At 32.1% G+C, this 14,172-nt stretch overlaps 1 protein-coding gene across 8 annotated transcripts in view; it reads left to right on the forward strand.

Moving 5' to 3' along the window:
- The window catches only part of Dh31 (diuretic hormone class 2), a 710,452-nt gene that overhangs the window by 513,665 nt on the left and 182,615 nt on the right, over window positions 1–14,172 (forward strand). For all 8 annotated transcript variants that reach the window (XM_072537480.1, XM_072537477.1, XM_072537479.1 and 5 more), the window contains one exon: window positions 6,119–6,256. The gene's annotated coding sequence lies outside the window, so the exon portion shown is untranslated. The remainder of the gene's footprint in view (window positions 1–6,118; window positions 6,257–14,172) is intronic.

Consider the following 14,172-nt stretch of genomic DNA (forward strand, 5'->3'; position numbering starts at 1 on the left):
CAGGGTAGTGAATCTTGTAAATGTTTGGTAGTAGTCTTATAGGTTTGTAGTTTTTGATACTAGGCAGTTGATCTTAGGCAGTTCGTAAATATGCCTGCTAAAATTTTGCTGATTTTTTGCCAGCGAATTTAAGCAGTTTTACTCCTATGCCATCTATTCTAGCTGCTTTACCGCTTTTCATTTTTGTAATTGTCGATTCTGCTTTTTCTGAAAGGACTTATGTTGCATTTCCTCGGTTACTGATTGCTTCCTTAAGTGTTTCTGGGGCTTTGTATAGGTCGCTGTAGAATTTAGTTACGAGTTGTATTCTGTCTGTTTTTCTGGTGTTTTCCTTTGTTAGATCAACGATTTCCTGATTCTCAATGATTATTGCCTTTCTCATTTTTCTTATAGTTTTTTCTGTTTTCAATTGCATTTCCTACCAGTCTTTCATTGTATTTTTTTATGTCTTCCTTAACACTTTTTTTTATTGTTTTACAGTTCTGTGTATTGTATTCTCTGTATGTTGCTACGTACTTTCATTTTCCTTCTTGGTTTTAGCATTATTTTGATTTTATCAGACAATCTACTATGTTCATTTTTTTGTTGCGAGCCTCCGATTTCTTTGGCACTATTAATTATGATTTCTATTAATGGAGAGCTGTCTGTTCGGCCAAGTAATTTTTTACCAATAACTGTTCTTGAGTAGTGATTTGAGTTTTCTCTTATATTGTTAATATCTATACTGTTACTGTTGGTTTTGTGATTAATTTTATTATTTTTAGTTTCATATCTATGTATACTTTGTCTTTATGTTATTTATTTCGAATCCTACTTTCCTTGCTATTTGCTGTATTAGTAGCATTATCTTAATTTATGTTTCTTCATACGCAAATATAATAACGTCATCAACGAATCTCAGGTTTCCAAGTCTTTCTCCTGCTATGTTTATTACCAGGTCTATTCTAATTGTTTAGAAACGTCTTTAAATCTGAAAGTGGATAGTTTTGAAGAAATTATATTCTCTTATTTACCCTCTTTGTATCGTAACTTCTTCTGCAAGTAGATGTATACCTAAGATTTTTTTTACTATAGACTTTTTTAATTAGACTGATATATCGTTGAGCTATTGTGGCATTTCGCATGGCAGATATAATTAAGTTTGTATTAGTCGTGTTAAACGCCTCTTTGAATTTTACAAAGATCAACCATAAAAGTATATCGTACTAATTTGTCTTTTCTATTATTTGTTTGATTCGCGCAGGTGTTTTGTTGTAATTTAATGCATTCTGAATCCTGCCTACTCCTTTAGTTGGTATAGCTTAACTTTTATTTCCCTTCTACTTGTTATTATTCTCATAAAAAGCTTGTATGTTTGGAGCAGGAGACTTATCGATGGGTAATTTTCCAGTTTTCCTGAATCACTTTTTTTGTATATCAGTATTATCAGTGCTCTTTCCCATTTGTCTAGGATATCTTCTTTTGTTACGCATCTGTTAACCAGATTAACCAGTTCGTTTTTCAGTTCTTTAAAGCCCTATTATTCCCTGCATCTTTATTGTTTTTGGTTTCCTGTAGTGCACAATAGATTGGATTGAAAGTTACAATATCTATTAAGTATATCTTGTTTTGCCATCTTTTCTTGCAGGTCTTTTATTTTTTACTTACTTTTATAAGTCATCTTCTCTATCCTAGAATTTGTTTTGTATATTTACTCTTGTAATGGGTTGCTGCGATTACTGGTTCAGTGGTAATTCTAGTAACTCAGGTTAGTATTCTCATCGAGACTATCTGGTGGACGTCTGGGATTCTTGTTAAATATTTCGGTGTGTCTGAGGTAAACTACACTATGTCATAAAATGTACTTCTGAGAAAAGGCGGGTTATAGTATGCCGTACCTCGAAAATAATTATTATTATTAAGCCTTTTTTAATTATTAACACTAAATTGCAATTTAAAAGACAAATAGAATATTTACCTACTTTTGCATGTATTACTGCAGTTTAAACTAAATTTAGAAGAGGATAATTTTTTTTTTAAAACATAGTGTTGTTTACCTCCAATCATTTACATAAGTTCATGACATAATGTTATAGCTCCTGATACTACTCTAATTATGTTAATGGTAATTAAACATCTTTTGAAGTGTTTCCGCTTTTGAAATAAAAAAATTTAAATCATTAGTTCATTTATTAATCATTCATTTCACATTCTGGAAAATCGTAAACATGCTCTGCTTTAGGCAGAGACTTATAATCAGCATGACATTCACTGGATAAAAACGGTAATAATGACATTAAATCGTTGTATTTTGCTAAAAATATTGGTTTTTGTTGTGTTCTACTTATGGCAAGACATTTAGTAAATGTAGCGTTTCTTCTTTTTAGGCTAAGATGTTTAAATTCTTCGTCAAAAGCTGTTTTGTAATAGAGCTTTTCTACGTTTTCTTGGTGGACCTGGATGTGGACACATTCGGAAATCAAAAATTTTCTGTACACCACTGGTATTTGTTCCTGTTTAAAATTTGCATTAATGGCTATGGATTTTTTATACAGATCAGTGAATTTTTTAAAGTCATTTAATTCCATACTATGAACTGATATCTTCGCTGAACAACCACATAAATTGTTGCCAATCCCAAGGGATTTAATAGGGAAGGATAGTCATATTATTCGCTTCTTTCGCTTTCTCTCAATCAGAGCGTGTATTGTATCGGCCTCCATATGCGTATGGCCTTTAAGCAAAAATTTGTGATTAATAATCCTAATTTGTTGCCATTTATACAAAATCCAAAATAAACAGGCTATTAGCATCATGTTCTTATTTTGCCCGTAGCAATTGTCTGGCCACAACGTTATTTCTGCGACATCAGCATTGGAAATTACTAATTCTGCATATTTAAGAAGGGCCGATGCTATCTCGTCACCACCGCGGCCAGCTTTGGATTCGTCCCATATCATACAATGAGCTGTTTCGTCTGATGCTTCATGAATAGTGAAATTAAATGTCCATAATTTCCGTCTGTAGAAATTTAATCCACATGTCAACATCGGAGCAGGCAAACATTTTTGCAGATGTACAGTCAATACTTTATGTTTATTACTATGTTTGGCAATATCCTTATCAGCATTTTTTAAATCATATCTTTGCTTTGCATCAGCTAGGTGAGCATCATACCTTTTCTGTAGGTTTTCTTGGTCGGTTAAACTTAAAAGGGGGTCTTTCAATTGGCTGCAGTACATATCACAAGTATCACATGTGTCATTTTCTACAACTTTAAATTTCAACTTAAATTGTGTATTAAAAACATTTGTATAAACCCATTTTTTAGCAATTTCAGACTTAGGTATATTGGTGTCCGAACAGTGTTTTATGTAAAGTTGATACATTTGCTTGACATTTAACTCTTGAGACAAAAATTTACTTTCAGTTTGTTCTCTAGATTAATGACTTTCATACGAAGGAAACGACAATATGTGTTGAGTAATTCTGGATAACAACTTCGGATGTTTTGTTACTAGGAACTTGTCGTCCACTTTTGTCTGGTTTAATTATTCCCCCAGGTTGTCTTTTTTAAAGCAGTTATAACAACCGAATTTGAAATTGCCAGCGTATTTAAAAACATAGTTTTACATATTTTAATGGCTACATTGTTGATGAAAACTTATAAATCAGCGTACTTTGTTTTGGTTTTGTGACGTTTCGTCTTATTGTTGCTGTGGGTTTACTTTCCACAAAAGAAACAACAAATTGAGGCTTGATATTATAATCAGCCATAGAGCTCCAATAGTAATTAAAAATAGTGAGCCTATCACTATGTGTAAATTTTTCAAAGCATTTGATTCCACAAGAATACATGGCTTTCATTTCTCTTGCAGAAACAGTATTTCCTTTTTTGGATACATATGCTTCTCCAGCTGCGTAACTTTTTTTTCGTTTATTACACTTCCGCCTATTAACGTGTATGACTTTCTTTTTTTTCCACTTGTTGAAGTTCCGTTTTGTTTTTGACTTTTCTTTATTGAGTTCTGTTATCCGCACGTTCCTGTTCAGTTAAAACATTGATGCTTCTAATGATATTATTTTGTTTTCCAATAACCCTGTATTGGCATCTAAATAACCAGCTGCTTTTTTATAATCTAATGTTGCTGCTTGATCATTCGTCTTTTGGTACCGTTTAACATTTGTGTTTGAGCTTGAATCAGATTCTTTCATACTACTGGGATCATATGTTTCATCAAAAATAGAATCATCTGTACTGTTGTCAAATGAAGACCGTCGGGACTGATGACTGCATGATGGTACCCTCAGCTCATTTACTGGATCTCCTGCAGGGGTAAATAAAATAAAATATAATATGGATCATAAACGTTAAGAAAGATTACCTGTATGGTCCTCATTACTTTCCACTTGAGAATTCGATGTATTTTCTACATTTCTACATATCGACACATCGCTATCTGCAAACAAAAATATTCTTTTAAATAAAATATGATATGGATCATAAACGTTAAGAAATTTTACTTGTATGGCCCTCATTACTTTTCACTTGACAATTCAGTGTATCTTCTACATTTCTACATATCGACACATCGCTATCAGTAAACAAAAAATATTTTTAACAATAATTCCTTCCATCTGTTATAGTATATAAGATCTGGCAACGTCGCAAAATACCCATTTAATCGTATGTGCTTTACTTATAAAATTAAATTCACAGCCTAACCTTAATTATTATTATTATTATTATTATTATTAGCAACAAGTTTACTTACCACAATTCTCGTGATTTGCCGTATTAAACACAATCATTTGTACCAGCCTTTTCCCTGTGGAATTCATGATCTGATAATATGTTCCACTAACAATCAATACAAAAAAAAACAGCAAAACCCAGAAACCCACTAACACAACTACTATTAAGCCACGCCACATTGAGAATCTCGAAGAGAAGAGCTTGACTAACTTCCCTAGTTACCAACTTACACCGGTCAATTTCTACACGCAATGCATCTCATGTCATCTATGTATATATAGAGGAAAACTACACTATGTCCAGATAGTGTAAAGGAAATGTGACAACCCTAATAATTAAACAACACCAAGTACTGTTGATGATATATACCTTTATAGAAGTTAATAAATAGTGTAATATACCCTTCAGAATAATGCTTTTATATTAGAGCTAGGACATAGTGGATTATACTGTTAGAAAGAGAATGTAAAATACGTTAACACTATGTCAAGTTCTCAATATTACACTAAAATTTTATCTAACTGTTATTTATCATTTTTCTTTATTTGTTATGAGTTGGTCAGTTTTGTATTTTTTTTTTCTCTTTTTTTATTTTAATTTTTACTATTCTCTAAATCCTGTTCCAGGGCATAATGCTGTTTCTATGATATGTATAGTTTTAAAGTCTACCAGTAGGGTGCTAACCTGGATATAGACTCCCTCCTACTTTACCCGGGCTTGGGACCGGCAACAGTTCTGTCGAGCTACTCGATCCACCTAACAAAACTGCAGGCGGAGTTCGGCAACATGTAAAATAGAAATTGATGGCAAAGAGGAAGACGAAGAAGACTATTCTATAATCGCTAAAACGTATTCAATATGTACAGTCCCTCGTTTGCTGCTAAATTGTTTAGCATATCACCTCTTTAATTTTCTGGTACCCAATACGTGTCTTTATCGCCTGTTTTCGGACCTATTTTTGCCTTGAAGTAACCGTCTATTATTGTGACATTGGATGTATTGTCTGATATGCGTCTTGAAATATCTTCGTCAGGTTTTTCCACTTCGTCATTTAGAGTGGTAGGTTTTCTGATTAAAAGACCATAATACGATGATAATACGACGATAGACACGTCGATTTAACATACGTTTGAGCTGTATTAATAGGTTAGCTAGTTTTTTGTTAACTAGAATTTCTAGTTCTACTGATGTTCTATTCATTTTTCTTACAGAGAAGCAGTAGTAAAATAGTATATAGGGAAACAAAGTTAATATCTGCTGCAGTTAATAATTAATTACTGCTGCAAAATTGTTTCCGAAATAATTCAATTTATTTTACTTAAAATGCTGTTATTCAAAGAATAAAAGAAATATACACATTTAAAACACTCATTTTTCTTTCAGGAAATAGGTTTTTCGTGCCCAACTGCTTTAAACGAACTCTATTAAGAAAATATCAAGAATCTACCCTTGTATTTCCAAGAAGAACAATTCCAATTTTAACGGGACCTCTACACTGACGAACAGGAATCTCTTAAAAAAGTAAGTCGATTTTTGTTTTATTTTTTAACATGATTGATAAGTTGGTTTATATTTTATTTTATTTCTGAATTTCTGACTCTGTAGTTTAAAAATATGGAACAAAATAAACAATCTTCATTTACAAAGAAGTACATTTAAAATTTAAAATAATTTAAAATTTACTGTTTTTCTGTTAGTAGTAAAACCAGAGAACTAAGGATTTGTCTGTGACTTTCGTTGATACAGATATCTAACAGCTGCTTTTGATAAGTTTGGTGATAACTATAAGTCTTTAATAAAATATGCAAAAGACTGAATGTCATTTTTTACTTATAAACCATACATAAACAATATAAAGTTTGATTTTATGATTTTATTTGATTTTATGTACTAAAGGTGATTTATTTTGTGCTTATCGCTGCCCTAAAGTTTCTGTTTTTAAAGCATAGCATCGACCTTTAGCATCCTCTTGCAAAATAGAATTATCATCATTTTATGTTCTTAACCAATACAAATTCATGAGTTACATCTAATTGTGTCAAGGCGAGGTGCTCTCTATATTCAGTAATCAACATTTTATTTTTTGTTATTTTCTTAAAACACAAGTATACATTCACTGAAGCAGAACCTAAAATTAGTTCGGTTGCTAACTTCCGATACTATTTAGTTCATTTTCTAAGAGAATGTAAATATGCTTTCAGGTGATCCTAAAGATCAATATAAGCTTCGGCTTTGTTATAATTTGCAATGGCTTTTTGGTTTTTTAATCTCTTTTGAGTAACAGTGTCTGAATGGTATGTTTGGTGGTCAACAGCATTAGATCTCTAATTTTTTTTAATTTCATCATAAAGATGAAATCATTGTTGAATTTAGTTTTCTGTTTATCCTTACAGTTCTAACAAGATGCATTTTTTTGTCCAATAATTAAGATGCTAGACACACACTAGTATAATAGTTATCAATATGGAGGGTTTGTTCTTTGTCCAGAAGATTGTCCATTAAACTCATGACTACATTTGCTGTTGCATTACCGATACCATCGGTTTTACAATACACTTGTAGATTATAGGTATATCCACCAGTTGTACAAAGTTTATACAATTTGATTCTAAATTTGTTCTGTTTATTTTTAATGTACTGCTTAAATTTTAAATGGCCTCTAAAAGGAACAAAAGTTTCGTCAATACATATACTAGGTCCTGGTATAAGAACACACTGAAATCATTTTGATTAGTGGGCCCAACTTTCTAAGTTTGACAAAGCTCACATCCTCAAAGTTATTTAAATGCCACATTTGAAGCAGTTATTCGAGTTTCATCTTGCTATGAGATATTTTACCTTATTAACGTATAAAAAGTTAGTGCTTCCATAAGCTTTTAGACGTGGTAGCTGCGCTAGACCCATCCAATTAATTACACGAAGAAATCTTTCCATTTCTTTGTTTTTTGTGTGAACCCATCCCTTTACGTGGCCCTTTGGCTTTTGCATCTCTCTTTTAACACTTGTTTAACATAAATATTGGTTTAGTATACCACTTTGTTGATAAGCTCATTAGTAATAAATAATTTAAAAAAATCGTGCGGAGTCTGCTCATATCTATCATAAAATTTAGCTTTTATTTCAATATCAACACTAGAGAAATCAAACGTTCTTAGTGATTTACCCTCAACGGGTCCCCATACTATTTGAGTATACTTGGTAGTGTTATTTTCTTCATCGGCGTCTTCAGATATATTTTAAGCTATCACATCTTCAATATTTCGATCAATCTGTTACAACATAACTGTTTTTCAATTGATTTATAATGGCAACTTCGCGAATAAAAAATAAACATCATAACTAAGCTTACCCACCGTATTGTCTGAGTGTCCAGTTACAACTTTACTGATACATTCAACTGACGTGGATGGAACAAGTTATTTTTCAAGATTGATTACTCCGGTAGTTTCAAATTTTTTTGCATGAATTTCTTCGTCACTATAAGTTTCGTCACTATAAGTTTTGTCACTTCTCCCAGATACATACTCATACCCATACGGATAAATAAACGTCCCCAAATTCACTTATTTTATTATCTTCATCAGATAACCATTTATCCCACAATACTTACAACCTACGTTGTGTTTGCTCATAGTCACTTTTAGCCATGTTGCTCTGTTGATGTTTCGACTTAGAATGATGAAATATCTGTATAAAATGAAATAAGAAATAAACAACCAATTTTTCAAAACTTGCAAAGTGTGACATCACATTGATGTCTCACCGTCTCTGCAATCCGATTTTTTCGGAAAAATGGAAAGATATTAACGTGATGTCACGAGAAAAATGATAGAAAATACGTAAAATTTTGAAATAGTAGATTTAAAATAAATGCAGAAATACATATTGAGGCGTCTATTTAACAACACACAAAAAAACTGACGTCAATGCGGTATTATTTTTACCAGTTATTAACCTAAGAATAATTTTTGAAAAATTTATTTTTTATTTAAAAATCAAATCTATACCTGTTAGTTTTTCTTGAATTATGCTAAATATTTTTACAAACCTTTAAATCAGATATAATGTGTAGACTTCAATCTACACACAATAATAAATATTCTGCATTTCTTCCAACACACTTTAAATTCCAACATATTGATGGTTGCTACTGTTATAATTAATCAAATTTTAACATATTTAATGATATACAATGTTGGCAATAGTCACAATAGACATGTGCCTCCAACTACATTCACTGCTTTGTTGAGACTTCCGTTCTAATACGTCGTTCTAACCAGGTGTTAGTAAATGAATGAATGTGCTCTATCGTAAATGGAGGAGATATGCTATTAAATAAATTAAAGAAATGGTTTAAGGTTCAGCAAAGTGGTGCGCAAAGAATAGAATAATGCTATAACCATCCTTTTGCATAAAAAAAGAGATAGAACGGACCTACAAAATTATAGACCTATTAGCCTGTTGAACCAAATAAACAAGCTTTTCACTAGGTTAGTAACATCAACATTGGAGAGAAATCAACCGACAGAGCAAGCAGAATTCCGTTCAAATTATGATACCAATGATCACCTCCATACAGGAAAGTCACTCATTCAAAAATCTATAGGATACAACAAACCTCTGATCCTCACTTTCCAAACAATCCAAACTTATTTACAATATTTACAAAAATGAAACTATGACTGTTAAGATACACGATAAAATCCGACCAATAAACATAAAACGTGTGATAAGGCAAGGATATTATATTTTCACCGAAATTATTCATAATGGCATTAGAGTATGCCTTTACAATGCTCAATTGGAATCACAGATAAGTAACAATAGATGGCGAAAAGCTTAACCATCTCCGTTTTGCAGATGACATTGTCCTTATCATAAATAACTTAGGAGAAGTTAGAGATATGTTGGACAAATGAATTGGACTTTCCATGTTCGAAAGTGGGCCTCAGAATGAACTTGACCAAAGTTTATGACAAATATGGTCCCCAATAATCATTTAACTATTCATTTGGTTCATGCAATAAGAATCAACAGGAATAACCAAAGATGAATTACTTTACCGCGGGCAGCCTTTGAAAAACTGCGAGACACTCTTAGGGCCAATATACCAATCATCATTAAAAGAAAAGTATTTGACTAATGCATATTACCGGTCATGACCTATGTGGTGGAAATTATGAGTCTAACCAAGACTACGATTTCGAAATTGAGAGAGGCACAGAGACGAATGGAACAGTCCATGCTGGGAGTGACGTTGCGGGACCGAATAAGAAACGAAGATCTACGAAGAAGGACGAGTATTGCTGATTTTGTGAAACGCTAAACTGAAATGGTACTGGGCAGGCCATGTAGCGAGAATGCACGACTCATGATGGACAAGCAAAATTACAAATTGGAGAACAAGAGTACACAAACGTAGTAGAGGAAGACCATCTACACGTTGGGCTGATGACATTAGGAGTATTACCAAAAATTTACAACAAAGAGCACAAAATCGTAAAGAATGGAAGAGTTTAAGGAAATCCTATGTCCAGCAGTCTTTTTCTTCTTCTTTTTCCTCTTTATAAGCAATTCTGTTCATTATAGGATTAATACCTCTATGGAAGGTTGCTACTCCATTCTATTCATTTATACATTGTACGTTATATTTTCTTCTAATGTCTTCACTTCTCTTTCGATCTCTCTGCATATTTCCTGTAATTCTTCTCAGTGCTCTCATCTCTGCCGTTTTCAGTAGTCTTTGTGTTGTGGCTGTGTCGTGTCTTATTTCTGAGACATATGTTATGATTGGTCTTATACTGGCTTTATAAATTCTTGACTTCAGTGTTAATGTGTACTTGATCTCTCTCACAGGTCTCCATAGCTAGACAGTGTAATTCCCAGGTATTTTATTTCTATTACTTGTTCAATACTGATGCCATTAATTTCTATTTTACATCTAGTTGTTTCTTTGCTGACTACTATTGTTTTATTTTTCTGAGATGAGATTATCATATTAAAATCTTTTGCTCTTATGTTAAATCTGTGGAAAATTCTTTGCAGGCTATCTTCATCATGGGCTATTATTATCGCGTCCTCTGCGTAACACAGTATTTTTATTTCCTAGTCTCCCATTCTGTATCCTCTTCCTTTGTTAAAACTTTTGATGATTTCATCCATGATCAAATTAAAGAGTATGAGGCTCAATGAATCCCAGCAGTGGACGTGATAAATGTCTGGGCTGGATAATGATGATGATGATGACTGATGATGGAATAGTTATTCCACAAAAAGTTCTGTGATGTAGCCCAATAAGTTTTTTTTATATTAATATACCTTTTACAAAAGAATTTTTTAAATAAAAATTTTTGTGATTCATGGTACACAGCCAACTACATGAATTCAGATTCCTTGTGGGTATATAAATACATCTCAGAATTTTGTGACTACCGTACTATGTCAATGGATGCTGTAGAGGTGTTGATTTATAACATTTTTAGCGTTAAATTTTCTCTAAATCTAACTAAAACTTATTATTTATATACTTTTGTCACGTTTCCAACTTTAGGGTTTTTAGTTTTTCATCGTTTCAATTTCTAGCCTTTTTATATCAATTTTGTTAATGATTTTTTTAGTGTGATACTCACTATTTTACTGAGAATAAGCCAAATGAAGGTTAAAGTAAGTTTATTGACGTGTTAATTTTTCGACTTCGCAAATCGTCCTCAAAATACAAATCGTTTTGTATTTTGAGAACGATTTCCGAAGTGGAAATTGAAACGTCAATAAACTTACTTTAACCTTCATTTGTGGCTTATTCTCATTAAAATAGTATTTACTTTAAAATACCACAAGAAAATAGCTTCAGAACAATATAGAGTGATACTTCAGGCGTAATTTTTATTCAGTTTTGGTCGACTTTTAATAATAAATAAAAATTAAACAGTAAAATCATCACAAAGGTAATTTCTGAGGCTAATATTAGAAAAGATTCATTTCTGTACAACTTTCGCATACACAGAACGTATAAAAATAGAGTGCATAATAAAATTCCAATTTAATTCTGCTTCCAGCGCTTTACTCTAATCTCAAGGAATAGCGCCATTACACATATTGATGATAAAATGCATTTTTACGATATTGCACAAATACTCGCAACATCTTCCAACTGGCTATCAAGTTTACTAGATTATTTTTACTTAATCACTTACGGTTTTGTATAAGAATCTTTTTGCATGTTTTAAAAACGTCTTAAATTATCATACGATATTTTTTATATATCTGATTTTTTTCAGTTAATAAAATAAATAAGTTTGAAAATTTAAAGTGTTTTAAAATAAAAAATTATTCGTCCCATGGTAGGCAACTTATTAAGTTAATTACCTGTCTGACTTATTTTTTTGACTTCCAATGACCATCCAATAAACCTGACATGAAAGCCTACATTAATTAATTTGCCCCAAAATATTTGGTGATCGACACGATCAAATGTTTTGGAAAAATCTGTGCATATTGCATCTACCTGTTTACGGTCTTCCATATGGGATAATATTTGAGATTGAGAGCAAATGCAAAGTTTGTTGCAGTGGATTTTTTGCTATAAAAACCATGTTGTGATTGAGATATTAAGCCTTTACATAACCACGAAAGTTGCTTTGCTATAAAACAGTCGAAGAGCTTAGGGATTGCAGATTGTATACAAATGCTACGATAATTTTCAATTTTGTCTTTCTGACCTTGTTTACTTAACTTTCTTTTCATGGAGAAGGAAACATAGAGGTTTCCAGGGATCTATTAGATAATATAACAAATGGCATTACAAGGGTACATAGACACTTCTATAATAAAAAATTAGGCAAGTAATCTTGGTAGAAGTAAGCTTATTGGGCAGCTCATTTATACCATTAAAAATATCAGTCATGGAAATCTTGGAAGGACAAATATTTGTACTTAAGTTGCTATTTAATTGGTAACAACCCCATAAAGGTTGTTTGTATGTCGTTTACATACAGTTTGGAAGAAGTTAATAAATCAATTAGCTATGTCTTGACCATTTGTTGCAGATTCAACTTGATAAAATAAGGAGTTAAGTAAGTTATGACTAGATCGCTTATCATTGATGTAATTCCGAAAAACATAAATATATGTTTTTAGCATATTTTTTTCCAGAGTCAGTCTTTCAAGATCAGTAGAGAACCACTTGGGAAAAGTTTAAGTTCTATATTTCTTCAATATCACAAAGTAAGCAATTCCTATAGAGAGAACTTCATAGAATAATTTTGTAGCAACATCAATATTATTAACCATACATACCTGCCAGTTTATTGAAGCAAGAATGTTGTTAAGCGCAATGTAATCGCCATTTCGAAAATCATAAAACAACTCATCCTAAACCAACTTATTTCTATTTGTTTCTTTCACATCGAGGTTTAAGCAACATTCATTATCCATATGATGGATGCTAGGATCTACAAGGTAATCACTTGCTTTTAAGATATTTAGCTTCTTAACATTGGAAAAAACTAAATCCAAAAATACATTACGATTATTGCGTTGCTATATACAACGAATATTATGTTGATAAAATTTTAAAAAACCAAAGGTTTTAGTTGAGCAATATTTACAGCTGAATCACTTGCAGGACAATGCACCATTACACCAAACTTATCATTCTAGCATAATGCATTGGGAAGATTGTAATGACCAAAAACATAGATATCCTGTGCTGAGTATTGCAAACAACATTTTCCACAGTTTGACAATGCCAGTTGTATACTTCGCGAGGTGATTGTGGAGAAATAGTAACACCACCAACCACAAACTTGACTTCATTAAGTTGACATAAGATCTATATTTGCTCAACCCGATCTTCACGAATACTAATGGTTTGTGATTTTAGCTTGTTGCTAACACACACTAGTACACCCACCGCAACTCAACTTTGCACTATATCTCTGGGATCTATCACAACTGTAGATATTAAAACCATCACATTTAATTTCACAATCAGTTATGTTATTATTCAAATTACTCTCCTCTAAAATAGTTATATTGTACAAGCAGCAGGAAATACTTTTCAGGATTTTTAAAATGTTTGTATGAATGGCTCCAACATTTTGATAAAAAGCTGTTATTGGGAAGGATACTGTTTTTTTTGTAGTTTAACTTCACAAATTGTAGGAATACCACTGCTGTATCTAATGCATAGATTTTCATTGCTAGCAGATTTCCTTTCTTCTAGTTTCTTTTTAGCTGCTTTGTAAGAGGCTTGTTTCATCTTAGTTTGATCCTTAGGGATTCTATAAACAGCATCTCAAAGCTTATTACTAGACTTGAGAGCCAATTTCACCGTGCTTGCATTACATATAACTTTGACTGGTCAAGCTTGATTGTAACTAGGTACTTTGCCAACTCCAATAACATGTGATATGGTAGATTCCACCACCATATCACAT

This window comes from Diabrotica undecimpunctata, chromosome 7, assembly GCF_040954645.1.
Source record: "Diabrotica undecimpunctata isolate CICGRU chromosome 7, icDiaUnde3, whole genome shotgun sequence".
In the NCBI taxonomy this organism is placed as follows: domain Eukaryota; kingdom Metazoa; phylum Arthropoda; class Insecta; order Coleoptera; family Chrysomelidae; genus Diabrotica; species Diabrotica undecimpunctata.